The sequence below is a fragment of the Lycorma delicatula genome, chromosome 6 (assembly GCF_047948215.1).
Source record: "Lycorma delicatula isolate Av1 chromosome 6, ASM4794821v1, whole genome shotgun sequence".
In the NCBI taxonomy this organism is placed as follows: domain Eukaryota; kingdom Metazoa; phylum Arthropoda; class Insecta; order Hemiptera; family Fulgoridae; genus Lycorma; species Lycorma delicatula.
In genome coordinates this window covers 65,530,519-65,546,882 of record NC_134460.1, presented here as the reverse complement: position 1 = coordinate 65,546,882, position 16,364 = coordinate 65,530,519, and positions in this window count along the sequence as shown.

Below are 16,364 nucleotides of genomic sequence, written 5' to 3'. Positions count from 1 at the left end.
AAAATATAAAACTTTAAAAAAAATATTTTTATACGTTATTATCGTTTAATGCGTACTATATATATATATATATATATATATATATATATCATTACTTATTAGATGCAGATGCTTTAGTATTGTTCTCAAAAGGTTTGTATAGAATAACGAATGTAGTTTACGCCCTACAACCCTTGTAATAAATAGAACAGCTACCTCTTCCATTATATATTTTTTTATTATTCACTACCCTTCATTATCATAACAGGAATTGTTAGCTAATTTTTAAAAAAATTATTTTTAATGTAGTTAAATATATGTAAATAGTTAAATATGTAAAAATTGCTAATAAAAAAGATGGACTACTATTCCTTTCATTTTACTTTTTTATATTCAGTTAAGTTGTAAAAATATAACGATATAATTTTAGTTAAATTAATGTTACAAAAACCAAGTAGCATTCAAATAGTATATTATTAAATTAACATCGAGTAAAAAACTGTGATGTATCGAGTATTCTATACAGGTTTACTATTTTCTTTTCTACCAATCATAATAGATACCATATTTATAAAATATATTTAATTAACAGTCGTACATAATAATTTTTTGTACAATTAAAAATGAAATACTGTCAAAATATTGAAAATAAATTTATTTGGTTAAATAAGATTTGATTATCTTATTGAAAAGTTGGCAAAATATTACATGACTTTCCCAGTTATACCGGTCAAACCATAATTCCCAAAATAAAATTTAAGCTTCAAAATTCCCACTTCTAAACTTCTAAAAAAAAATTTATCTTAGAAGCTTTCTTCTTCTGTGGTGAAGAGGGTCGAATTTTTGAAAATCTTTTTGTTGGTTAAATTTATATACATTGTACGTAACAAATTTATTGTACTTCAATAAAGTTTTCTCTAAAATGCCTCTAAAGAAAATCAAAATTGGTTTTGTTGTGATTCCCCCATCCCCTTAACTAAAAAAAAAATAAATATGTTAAAGTCACATATAAAGAATTATTTGAACTAAATTTGAAGAAAATCGGTTAGATCAATCCTGAGATATAAAGCCAAAAGCAGTGCAAAACACGTACGTATGTATGTTCTTTTGGTGTAGGTGAACTGGTTGGATCCTAAAACGTAAAGATTTGAAAACAACCGATAACCCATTTTTGACACTACCACATACTTTCCCTTTAATATACCTAGTCTAGTGGTATCGGTCTGGATAATAATTTATAAGGAATATAAATTAGAATTAATCATTATCATTAAAAAAGATGATGTTTATAAATAAACAACTTATTCATTCATTTTTGGTAAAATTAATCTACTAGAATATTACTGAAAATTATTTAATATTTTACTTTTTGAAAATTTGTAACCTCGTAATTATATTATTAATCACTAAAATTATTAATTTATAATAAAATCAATATAGAGAATTCAAATCGTTTATAATTCAAATTAAATTATAATTTTAAAAATTATTTTATAATAATAATTATATATATTTATAAAAACTATTGCTTTTGCCGTTACGTGGAGGATTTGAAAATTTTTTTCATAAAAATTTTATGCAATCGATAAAATTCAAGAAATAAATTTATCTTTTTATATCATAACTAAACAGGTTACGTTAAACTATTTATAGTAGAAATTAAAAAAAAAAAATAAACACAATATTTACTAGAAAAATTTGAGGAAAATAAATATAAAATTAGGTTAATATATGTCAATATTTTTATTAATTACTTAAACTTTTTTTTTTGGTTTAAAAACGTTATGAATACATAATATATAGGCTGCTTGTTAAGATTTTTTTTTTTTTTTTTGAGAAATTAAAACCAATAATGTACGAGTATAATATTTTAACATTATTATTTGTTAATTATTTGAATTGTTTGGCAATAATATAAATTTAAACAGATAAAAAATAGATATTAAATCAATATAATACCTATTAAAGTATAAAAGATTTCTTCTTTCCTATCGGAGCATTATATAAATGTATATTTATATAGATAAATTTACAATTCATTTTTATTTATATATTTAAACCTGTAAACTGTTATTTTAGAATTATTTGTTCATTTTAACATTTTTATTAAAACAATTTAAAGCGATTGTCCTCAAAATATATGTCATAATTTTACAGTTTTTGGATGTTTATGTATCATAAATAAGTTATAAACTAAATGATTAACATTATTTTGAAGACGAAAATACGTATATAAAAATGTTGAATATTATAATTTTTCTAGTATATCATATTTAAATAAATTATCTATCTAAAAAAAAAAATAAATAAATAAAAACGTCATGGCACATCTAATCATAAGCAAATATTATAATTAATAATAAAAGAAAATATATATTCTCATATAATAAATAAATAATGTAGAATAAAAAAAAAGTTAACCAAATAATGAAAACATATCCTAAAGAATGAAATATAAAAGAAACAGGAGAACATAAAAAAAAAACTTTTGGTAATTCAAGAAGTACTTCTTAAAGATACTGAATATATATATATATGAAGAATAGAATAGAAAATTGCTAGTACGATAATATTAAAGTAAAGAAGAAATAAAAGTACTGCCTGAAGAATGGTAAATCTTACTTTGAGAAAATTGAGAGAAAAAGAGAAAGAAAATTTGATAAGGAAATGTTGAAAGAGAGAAATAAAATTAAAAAAAGAAAAGAAGATGGTGGAGGGAATGAATATTCTTCGACAGGTAGGTAGACTATCGAAACATCGATTTGTAACAGCGATAGGTGTTGATTTCGATATGCAGGAAATTTTATTTAGGTGTTAGATTTTCAAAGGGAAGTGAATGAGCGACTTCGGTAAGGAACGCTAAGGAAGTGAGCGCTGAACAGTGAGAGTAAGAGTAAGGAAGAAGGCTAGGATGTTCTTTCGGCTGAGAGCGTTACTCTGCAGAAACAGGAGCAGCACCGGCAGAAGTAGCAGTATAGCAGCAGCATACAAGCAGGAGCAAAGTAAAAGCAAAAGGAAGAAGAGCAGAGCTAGCTAAGAGTTGAGCAGGGACACCAGACTCTGTTATATCGGAATGAATAGCAGGGTAGCAAGAAGATAAGTTAAAACAGAGGGTGAACCCTCCCATTGGTCCAATTTGCATACAGGGCGTGTCTCATCGACCCGTACCGCCCACTCAAATATTAACCCTATCTTTACTTCACACACTCATTTGCATCTTCGTTTCGCCCGCATGTCCTCCTTATCCTCTTTAATTGCACATCTTCAACCCTATTTGTAACTTTTATTCTTCACTACATCGGTTTTGATATAAATTCATTAAAGTACCACATAAGATTTGTCTACATCATCATACTTAAAAATTTGTTCGTATCCTATCTTTATACTGTTTGAAAATTATTCATTTTAACATCGATGAAATAGCACTCCTACTATTTTATCTTTATGGCAATAAACGTAAGCATCATTTCAAGTATATCATTCCATAGTGTAATATTCAAAAAATATTATTAAAAAATTTAAAACATTATTTACTCTATCGCACTCTCTCTCTCTCTCTCTCTCTCTCTCTATATATATATATATATATATATATATATATATAAATGTACTACTAAAAAATAAAAGATTAGAATAAAACATCAGCAGTAAACAATACAAATTAGTTAAAGAATAGAAATTAATTTCTTCGAATTATCACTTGGTCATTCATTTTCTGTAGTGTTACAATATTTTTGAATTATTTTAAGTTTTATGTAACAACGTAAGAATCTTGTACAAAATACCAATATAATTAAATTCATACAAAAAAAAAGTTTAAATTAATTCAAGTTTAATATTTACTCTGCTTAGAGTATGCATGTAATAAAATTAATTTTTTTTTTCAAATAATTTTTTTAAAAATATTTACCCGTAATAATCATGAGTTAAAATTTGTTCAAAAGATTGACATGAACTGAAGAAATCTTTTTTATGTTTTGTAGCAGCATATAAGCATCATAATCAAGATGTTTAATTCAAAATCAATATTTAATTATTATATTTTCTCAGTATTAAGTATCAATAAAAGTTATGAATTAATAAAATTTAAAATTAGTCGTAATAGAAAAAAAATTACAAAAAAAAAATAGTGAAATATTTAGGTTGATGAGAGGTTATAAAGAACAATTTAAATGTTTAAAAATGGAGTAGTATCCCTGTTTTTTAACTGGTAAATAAATCTATTAGGTCTATATAAGATATATTTAATAAAAAATAAAGTACATATTTTTTATTTTAGATATAAAATACGATTGATTTTTCTGTTCTAAAAAACTATTCCATACTTTCAATTGTAACAGAAAAATACCAAGATGGAATTTGTGTTAATATAGCAGCATCCCTTAAAACAGTGGAGAAGTGCCTGCAATTGATTCAATAGGCAACTAGGATAGCATTGTACACCACCGCCCTTTACTTATCTACCACCTAATACTAGTAGTACTACTACTACTACCCTCTTTCAACCACCTACTTTTCTAGACGTGGTTGTATCACTTATTCTCCATCTTACTTTCTTCCTAACCTAACAAAAATATCTCTATTATCATTTTTTAAATTCATTGTATCATTCAACTTAGGTACATCTCTCTTCAAACTACCGCTTTTTTTATTCATTTTCTCTAGTATTACATTATTTTTGGATTTTTTTAACTTTTATGTAAGAAAGTAATCAATCTTACACAATCATATAGTTTATAAATCCATTACACGTCTGTCTACCTGTGTTGTGATTTATTTATGTATAAATAATAAGACAATTTAAGATTAAAAAATAAATAAATATATGTGATAAAAATAAAGTAATTTTATAAACAACAGAGGAAATTCATTATATAATTATGTGGGAGTAAGATGAGAGGGGTAAAATTAAGCGATAACCAATAGTACATAAAGAAATAATAAGTTCCAAGATTGAGGCTTTATTGATTTTAGTCGTATCAAACAATTATAACTGTGATTAATTTAAAAAACTGTGTAAAAACACTGTAGTTCTGAAACGAATTCATTTAATAACTATGTAATGATCTTTAATCAAAAAAAAAAGAAGAGACATGTATGGCCTCATATTTTTTTTATGACACTATCTCAAGTACACTTCGTACTTTACTCGGGATGTTAATGAAATAATGATTTTTTAAAGAATTTAATTGTGTTACTATTCTTAATAAGAGTAAAAGACAGAAGTTTATCGGATATTGATCTTAGAGTCGCAGTTATACAATCTTACATAATGCAAAAATATCCTGTTGATGATGTGTATGGTACGGTATTCGTTAATAATTATGCTTTTATGTTTCGGGTTTTGGACAATTATTGGCCAGTAAATTATTTATAATAATTTCTAGTGCTCTTTAGTCGAAATATAAATAAAATATTTGTTTTAAATTGGTAAGAATTTTAAAGCAGTTATTTTCATAACTGATCAAAATAGTGTAGAAAAACTATTAAATAACATAAGACAAAAGACAAATACAAAGACAAAATGAACAATATAAAAATAAAAATATAAAGAAATTGAGTTGAACTACGATAAAAATAATTAAAACATTTTTAAAAGGGTTCCGGTTTGAGATCTGATCAGGCAATGTGTATTTTTCACACACTACAAAGATAATTTTAATTTATTAGTAAGACTGTTAATCTTTTGGATACTAGTGAAAATGTGAGACGACTAAAGAGGCAGCATGTATTGGATCTGAAGACTGTTGTGCATTGAATATTATCCTTTTGTTACTGAAATTTTTGCTGATACTATTTATTAATTACTTTAATTTAGTAATATGAAATTTTTCTTTTGTTGTTTATGAATTGTTTAATTTTCATGGTTTTGACTTTGTTTCTTATATGTGACCAGTGTTTTTTTTTTTAACTGAATTTTTACGGGCATCAACTGCTTAGCCCTCGTCACATTCTTTAAAAGAAATTATTATATTTTCATTTGTTATACTTTTTATGTATTGTACTTTATTAAAACTTTTATTGTATTTTCTCGGGAGAAAATACAACATTTCCCTTTCACAATATTACTAACTATACAATTTACATATAGTTACATTTATCAGAAAACTGATTGTAAATAAAGCAGTATACGCAAAAAAAAAATTAACTATAAGTCTGTTTAATAGGCGTCAAGCTGTTGCTACGGTATAAATAAATATACCAAATAAGTATAATAAAAGTGTAAACGTCGTTGCGTAGCTATAAATAAATATAATTATTTTTTTTTTATTTTGGTTACAGAAAGAATTTACAGAATACTATAGCGGTCGGATTACAATAAACACCAAGAAAATATTGAGAAATGATGAAATTTATAATGAAAAAATGTAAATCTTTATTTTTGTGTGTTTTTAAGAGAAGGCAAACCACAAATTTTTACGTCATATATAGTTTTCAGCTTTTCGGCTGTTGTAACTGACATTACTGACTCATAAAAATAAAGGTGGTGTATTTTTATCAAATTTCTAACAATTTTTTGACTCTATTGCAATCTTACGGATAATTAACCATTAACATACTTTCTATCTTTTTATTGTACTTATTCTTTTCCATGATTAGTTTTATGCATAATAAATGCGCTACTTCTTCTATTCAAGGTTGGAAATGTGGGGAACCCGTACAATACTGTGGTCACTTTATTAAGTACTCGCCATAAAGAGCTTATATAGAAATTTACTTTACGGATATCATTGCAACTGAAATTGATTGGCTGACAAAACTAAATGGTAACAGGACGACATCTGGAACATTATTTAACTTAAAAGAAGATTAATTCGTATTTTACATTTTTAAATGCAATTATTTTTCATAAGATGGTTCAATAAATGAAAAAAAAGACTCTTGTAAGATATTTTACAATAGATTGCATAACTTTAAAAAAAAAAATAAATATAAAATATGATATTAAAACTATGAATTATGAAATAATCGATTTGAATAAAAACATTTGATGTAAAAATTATTAAGTTAACGAAATTTTGTTCTTTTTTTGTTTTGTTTTTATTTAATAAATTTATTTAAACGATTTAAAATTGAAGAAAATGTCACCACGATTAAGTAAAATATAAAATACTGAACGTAGTGAAGTTTATAGTCAAACAATAGCTTTAGAACTTTATGATCCGATCTAAATGTTGAAGAGCGTTCAGTACAGTAGCCTAACAAATTCGATAGGGGCTGAGTAAAAGCAATATAAGTATAACCAAAATGTAATAAACTGTTAAATTTTATTTGAAACCCATTTTCTCTTAACCCTGAACGATATCAAAAAAATGATATTCGAAAATCATAACAGAATCATAATTTTTTTACATAGGTTAAAAGAAAAGAGAGTAGTCTTTGTAATAGATTCAACGATATAAATAACATACAATAGTAGTAATAAATATGTATATTTATAAATAAAAAAAGTTTTTAAATTATACATATATTTTTTTCTTACAGAAGAAAGTTATTTATTTTTTCACACATTATATAAAATGACATGCACATTTTGTCCTTATTATTTTTTATTTAGATTAAAAAGCTCGTAAAGGTAAAAAGCAGATAATTAATTTTTATTATTTTCCGGCTATAGAAAACTGAAGGTATGTTTTGAAGATTTTTAAATTGAAATCGAAAGATTTCTCTATTTTCCATTAAAGATATTTTCATTTAAAATATTGTCTAAGGAAAATAAATTTTCTTTTAAACGCTGTACTATACTATTTTATAGAATGTATAAAATATTTTATAGAATATAAAATCAAAATATTTAGATGTATTGAATGATAAATTTTAGAAGAGGGTAAACTTTTACCTTTGAAATTATTCTGCCTCGATATGATTCTGAAGTATGCATATATAAATTCATTACTAAATAATTGAGAATTATTAGTCAAATATCATAAAATTAAAAAAAAATTACACCCATATATGATAGGTTATTTTACTAAAAATTAACCTGAGTGATTATTGTAAACGCACTGCTACTTCCAGGTGAGATATTGTAAAAAAAAAAACAAAAATCTAAAATTGTATGTTTATAAGTTTTAGAAGATGGAAATAAAATCTTTATTTAGTAACTAAGCACTATATTTTTTCTAAGAAAGGTTGTTTAACCTATGTAAGTAAAAAATCGCAAATTAAAAATTTATAAATTTCCCCCGAAAGTAAATTTACACAAAATTTTAATACGGTAAATAAATAACCTATAGAAAGAGATACTAAGTTTGAACAATACGTTCATCAAGTATGAAGAAAAAAGTAATGCATCATACACATATACATACGTACGTACAAATAAATGTACATACCCCCGGGGCTCAGTTTATGCTTAATTTTGTGCCCATCGGGGGGGGGGGGGCGTGAAACCTACAGATGTATAAAAAAAAGTACATACAACCATCCGGAAAAACTTTTTTGTTTTGCTATTAATTGACGCTTAGGTGAATGAATAGTCCAATATTTGTCAAAACAAACTGGTAGATGATGTTTTGCCTGAATCAGTGAACGTTTCCTTATGACTATATATATATATATATATAAAATGTATATAATGTATGTAATGTATATATATATATATATTACCAGGAAAGTAAAAAAAACTGATTTAAATCATGATAATCTAAAGTTACATTTTACAAAATATTTGTATGTTGTATAAAGGTTTATATCAAAAAATTAAAGGTTTGTACCAAATTAAAGGTTTTTTTTAAAAAATATGTTTAAAGTTGTCAATTTTTGCAAGAGACCACAATGAAAAACGTGGGACGCGACCTCAGTTCTATTTTGCTCCTAAACTTTAGTTCATCCAAAGACATTTACTAGATAATGTATATTGAAGCTATCATTTCCATTTTACATCCAAACCTTGGTCATATTTAAATAATTTATTAATATATTGAATATGAAAGTGCGCCCCATGCTTTTCATTGTGTTCTTGAAAAAAAGACAACTTTATACATATTATTTTGTTGAAAACAAAAATGTTTAAAAGCAAGTTTTATAATTTGTTTTCATGATATTATTGACAACCTTTCTGTAAGCTAACTGCATGCTGCTCTGGTATTTTGTACGCGGTGCGTTTCAAATAACGTTGGCTTTCCCTTTCCAGTCGAGCCTCGTGCTCTTTTCGTGCGTTATTCGCACGAATTTGCGAATAACGCTGACGTCTAAGCGCCAATCGAACCTCTCGCTCTTCAAGTGTTTCGTTAGCTTTACGCTTTAAATAGCGTTGGCGTTCACTTTCAAATCGAGCCTCGCGCTCGAAAGAATTAAAAAAATGAGAACTAATTTAAAAAAATTTGTTTTTTTTATCCCCAAAACAGAAATATAATTTTAGATAAATATTTCGTTTAAAGAAGTATAAATCGTTCGAACGAATGAATCGTTCGTGCATACCTACCTACTGTGCATATGTACTATACCGAGGAACGAAAATGTTAACTGTGGAATGAAAGTGAGATAAAGAAATGCATGTAAAAATTATTGTAAAGTTTTGTGTATTGTATTTATCCTGTTTAATCATCAAAGTAAGACTAAAAAATAAAATTAGTTTTAGGCCTAGACTTAATTTTAGATTATTTTCTTTATTTAAACGAGTTAAATAATATATGAAATTTCTTATTTCGAATTTCAAAATATTTGCCATAAACATGCTATATTTGAAAATTATTTAATATACAATGAACAATTCTAAATAGAAAGCTGTTTAATATGATTTTTTTTCACGAGAGGTGCGGAGATGGACTGTAGTGGTCATTTAGCCAAATGAAAATTTGTAGAGTATGAAAAATGCCATGGCTGACCAGGATTCAAACCCAGGGCCTCTAGATGAAAGGCTTAGACGCTACCACTCGCGCCACGGAGGCTGTCGAATGTGACATTGAAGTCGGGTAAAATTACATTCTTTATTACATTCTTTAAACTAAAGCAGGATTGAAATAAATTTTATTTTATTTTTTAATATTTTCTATTAATTCAGTGACAAAGTTTTCTTAATTTTAAGTAAATATTTTTCCACGAAATTTTATAAATATTTGTTTTATGTTTGGGTTTATAAATATTTACCGGAATATTTTTCTCATTATAATTTGTAAAATGATTTTAAAATTAACATCGTTTAATTTGCACAGAAAATATAAACTCGGTAAAAAAGATAATTAAAAATTATCTTTTTAACAAAAATAACAAAAATTGTAGGAATTTTAATATTTTTGAAGCAATTTTAATAAATTATTAAATCTTTAAATTAATTATTGATATTATTTTCTTTATTATTATTTTTGCTGAAACTCTTTGGTTACCAAATAACTTCCTTGTACGCCTATTAAATTAAATATACACAAGCTGCACTTCGTTTAAACTTATTTCATTTGAAAGTGAGATACGATCCTCCAATTCTTTAATAAAATTGGTTAGATACACAATTGCTAAAATATTAGTTTTATTAACATCAAATATTTATATTATTATTAATTCAACAATCTTACCTGAAATATTAGGTTAGAGTAAAAGTCCCTTTATTACTCACTAAATAAATGTAATTATTATATGTATCTACTTGTAATACTATGTTTTTTTAGAATTATTATGATATAACCATCAACAAAATGAAAACAAAAACGAAACAGAAGGTTACTAAATTTTATAGCGATATTTATTATCAAGTACACTGAAACAAATGCATAGATAAAAAAATAATACGATTCTAAATTATAATTTTCAATTAATATTAAATAATCAGATGTTTCACCAAATCTGATGAGGACACAATATGAGAGGACACCATATTTCTTGTATGCCTATTAAATTACATACACACATTTTTAAAAGTATATAAAATTTTATTTCACTAATAATTTCTGATATTTATCATACATTTTTTTTTTATTATTATTACTGTACAATTATTCATTGTAATACGTTTTTTACAATCAGAGATTAATTATAATTAATAAATCAATATATTTAAAGTAAAAAAAGGAAATGATGTCGCTTTCGAGCTGATGTGCCTTCCCCTTATAAGATCCAAATAATTCATTAATTAAAATTTTATTTGGTTATAACTCTGGAACCAATGAAAATAAGTACCACTTATGATATATCGAGGAAAATCTCTCAATGAGGGATGATTACTGCAGCTAAAAAATTCAATTGTAATCAAAAGGGAAGGTGCATAGCTAGATGTTACAACAGTCCTAAATCCAAAATTTCAACATCGTACGGCTAATCATTTTTGAGTTATGCGAGATAAATACACGTATGTACAGACGTGACGCCGATACTAGTCAAAATCGATTCAGGGACGGTCAAAACGGATATTTCCGTTGAAATCTAAAAACTTTTTAGAAATTTTTTTATTGTTAATGAAATTTATTATTTATAACTCTAAAAAACTTTTCGTGAAATTTTTCACGACTACAATCCTTTTTAAACTTCGTATAAGGAAGCAAAAAAGTATAAAAATTTCAGTACTTCTATTTAGTATCTGTTGTAATTTGTATTCAGTGAATTTCCATTTAATTTACATCCTCATCAACATATGTAAATAAACGTAGAGAAAAGGCAATAAAATAGGTCATTACATTTATTATTAATATTTTTCAAGGTTTGAATTACTATTCAGTTGTCAGTCCTCGTAAAATGTGATAGTTTATTATTATTATTATCGCTTCCTAAAGTCTGATAGTCACAAAAGGAGTTCCCGTAAAAAAAATTAGAAAGTGTAATGAAAAAATAATATTTGTAACTATCTGATACATTACGAACGTCATGTAACTCCTACTGAGCATAACTAATTGGTACGCAACGTAGCTGTGTATTATGACGAATTTCCCCCTCTACAAAGTAGCTACTGCCGTTTTCTGTTTTTTTTAAGTTAAGGTGGATGAACTTTTACTAATTGAAGATCTTATCGTTGAATGATTAAAAGGTAAATGTAATTTGTAAACTGTAAACGAAGAGTAAAATTAAATGTAACCTCTTTTTTTTTATGCACTAGGTCACAAGTTAAATTATATTATAGTAATCAATTAAGTTAAAAATGAAATGAAAATGAAAATGAATATTCGTTAAGTAAATTTACCTTTACAACACATCATGCTACTTTTTGAAATTTATTCTAATTTGTTTGTCAAATTTTAAATTTTAATTGTCACTGTGTTATTTAAATAAATTTCAGCTTTTTTGTATTAAAAGGAACTACTACTTCTTCCTACAAAGCTAATTATAGCATGACAGTATTAGTGTTAATTAATGGTATTAATTTTATTTTTTGTGTATTATTCTACTAAAATTACTAACTAGTGATCTTGTTTCATTGATAGTATTGTTTTATCTTATGTTAATACTCTACCTTTCATGCTAATGATTTTTAATTACGATGTAAAATGTGTGTTATTATATGTTATGAATTAAATTATACCGTCTAATTATTCATCGTTTCCTAATATATTTTAATACGAAACATTGAAAATAAAACATAATTATTATATCCACTACCTCTAAATCACGAGGATTATTGATGAATCAGTATTTAGCCTTGGATCAGGCATGGGATTTCCACACGCTACAAAAATTGTCATTCATCTCATCCTCTGCAGTAATACCTAACGGTTGTCCCGGAGGTTAAAAAAAAAAATAAATTATTTAGCCTATCAGTTTATAATCAATTTTTAAGAATTATGTATGTCATTTAATGCAAGAAAAAAAAAACAATAGGTTTTAGAAATTTGTAATTAGCATTTCGAAATATAATATTTAAAAAAAAATTCGCGTATGGTTATTCTTCAATAGACTAATCGGTGAAGTGTTAAAAGAGAATAAACAAGAATCATTTTTATTGCTAACTTTGCGAAAACTGTATAATTAAGTGAATTTTTAATAAGTGCAATGCACTTAAAATTTTTAAGTATTAGAATATTAAAAAAAAAAAAAAAATTAATATCGATAAATTAAACAAAATGATTATGACAATTATATAAAAAAAAATATTTTATCAATTGATAATGTATTCATATTCAATTACCTTCTTAAATAAAAATCTATTTCTACTGTTATCATTCCGTTTCAAAAATATTAATTTTTTTATGTAGACTATTTGAAAGTTAAGAAATGAATTTTATCATTAAATCTGGAAGATATTTAAGGAAAAAAAAAATCAGAATTTTGCTTAGATAATAAAAGGCATTTTAAAATGAAACTCTGAAATTTTATCATAAATAATTTTAGTAGTCTAAATTTCGATTGGAAATTGAAGGGGTTATTTTTATTTTTATTTATATTATATCTGGCGATATAAATTTTAATCAGAAATTAGAGTATAAGATCGAAAAAAAAAAACAAAAACAATATTTAATAAGTGTTCTCCAAAATTAGTTTTATTTTTCGGTTAATGGTTTATATGTTTATTTATATTCAACTATAATATTTCCCCAGTACCTTAATAATTGTTAAAGTTGTGTTTATGGATGCAAATGCCTTTCATAGAGCTCTATTAATGATTAATCGTAATCATGATATTATGATTTATGGTCACCCGTCCATTTAATTATTATTCACAATGTTTCATAATTTAAGTTTCCATATTTAAAATAAGATGACAAAGATCAATCACTACTATATATCTCATTAATAATAAGTTTTCTCTTGTTTTCCAAGGTAAATGGGTTTTCTGAGTTTCCAAGATAAATTATCAAAATTTAAAAAAGTAATAATGGAAATTTTTTCCCCATCGTCGGGAACAAAGTTGCCGCCAGATAGCCAGAACTCTGTCTTTTAGGCGCCATGCCTCTAATAAGAGCACTCCAAAGGATCCCCCCACCGGAATTAGGTCTTAATAATGGAAAATTGGTGCCAATGCTCATAACCGAGTGACTACGAATGTTTTTATATTTCGTTTATAAGTTGTTATTAATCGAACCCCGGATAGTTTTTGATATTTTCCACACGCTAAAAGTGGTAATTTTATAAAAGAAATAAATTAACTGTAGAGCTTGGTTAGCAAATGGAGAACACTAGTCTAAGAGGCAAATTAAACACGAAGATTCTTGTCCTGATGCAGCTAGAGTCGCTATCTCTTTTAATTATAAACTAAATTTTAGCGTACTTTTATAAATAACAAAAATGACTTGCCATTTATTTTATTGTAAATATTTTTTGTTTTACATTAACATCAATAATTTCAATTAACTTATTATACGTGTATTATTTTAATAACACAAATATAATATTGCATAAACTTCTATTAAATAATTTTCCAACGAAATTTTTAGCAATACTTTGTATCATTATATTGGGTTCATAACATTTTCAGCGTTGGTTATAAAATTTGCTATATAAATTTTTAGAGGTACATAATTCCAAATGTATAAGGCCGTAAATATTAATGATTAATGTAATCATTAATTTGTTGATAACAACTTTAAGTGTTGCTATAAATAAGTTAATGAAGTTAATGTCTTTACTTATGCATTACAATAAAAACAAAACGTATCATATCTAGTTAAAAAAAAGTTTTTTTTATATAAACGATAAAAAAATCGTTAAAAATAAATTTTCAAATTAAGAAAAAAGTTATTTAAAAAATACAATTTGACCAAAAAATAAAATTTCGTTAAATTTTTATTATGTCATACGTGCTAGAAACAGCTGTGGTGCATTACCTTACAGTTTTATACTTCATTTTTAAGACTACAAGGAATGTAATGAAGAGCGTAATTCTGAAGAGGATACGAGCATTTAGTAACAAGTGCGCATGCTCAGAACAACGATCTTAGCAAATTAATCGATTTATAATCGGAAATAAACGAGTAATTACAAAAATAATAAATAAATAATGGTTTATATTCTTAAATTATCCCGCAACTTCCTCTCAAGGTTTAAAGAGCAATTGAATAAATTTTCTTTGGAAACGATTTACTTGTTCCAAAATCGTTGTTGAACACACATAAATTACAGATACGGACAAAATGATGGAAACGTCCTTTGTTATTAAATCTCTTTAATTATTTACCGGATGTTGCAGCTTCAGGCTAGTAATAATTATATATAAAAGCATTTATAATTCAGAAAACGTAAAATTTATTTTCAAACGCATTATATAATTAATTTTAAATATATTTTTTTATAACTTTGTTTTATAATATTATACTTATTTTTCTTTAAAAATATTATTTGTATACTTTTTATCTGCTTGTTTGCATTTATAATCGTAAAGATCACCTCAATTACCCTAATTATCTCATGGGGAACCATAAGTAAATTTTATTCATAATAATCACGTGTAGAGAGGTTCCGAAGAAATCCTTCATTAAAGCATTCAAAAAGGTTCAACCCCTCATATATAAGAAAAGGACTTGTACAGGTGGTCCAAGAAAAGTTAAATACTTAACAAAGCACTAGAAAAAAACAAAAAAAAAATTTAAAAAATAGGAAGAAAAAAACAATCTCATTAGCATCAATATCTGATAATAACACTATAGATAAAACAAATATTCGTCAGTAAATAGAAATGGCTGTAATGCGTAGATTATCAAAGTGACGTTCACACTGACAGAGTTAGCCTGTTTTCTCACTCCTATGTTCTTTCTCCAGTTCACTCCTCTGATTACATCTTCCAGTTCAGCACATAGAAACGTTTCAGTCGCCTGATGTCATCGCTGCTGTCCAACAGATTTACTGACAGATTCTTTACGTGTTAGTCTAAACTCTGACTGTCCCGCGAGCCAATGTTTTTAATTTCTTCGTAAACAAAAGGTAATCCTACATATTAATGAATTTCTACCCCTAACAAACTATGGCGCTACTGTTATGTTACTCGCACAATTCATTTTGTAATTTTTGAATTATTTCAATTTTATTTCTCAGATAAACTTATTATTCAGATAAGTTTAAGGATAACTCTGTAGATTAACAATTTATTAGACAACAATAACTGTGAGTTTCTACCTAGTAGCCAATTAACTTCGCTGTATTTAATGATAATCTGTTTCTTTTTTTCTACCATGTGACCCTTCCACGTCAGGCGACGATCCAAGTTTAGGCCAAGGTACCATACCCGATCCGTGTGAAGGATTTAGACGCCAATCAGGTAGATCGGTGAAAAATCAGCTACTATTATCGTAAAAGACAAATGGCTCGATCTTTTCTGATTCACCCTCATTTTCCATTTCGTCAGCCACGCGCTGTTATCGTCTACCTCTGATTGTTGTTTAGCTAAGGCTTGGTTCTGATCTTTATCGTCAACTATGATTGCCGTATCGCCTGCAAACGTTGTGAAAATGACGTAATCCTGAGCAGGAAGCTCTGATGTGAAAATAAAATCCAGACCAGGTCCCAGATCATAGCCCTGAGGAATTCCC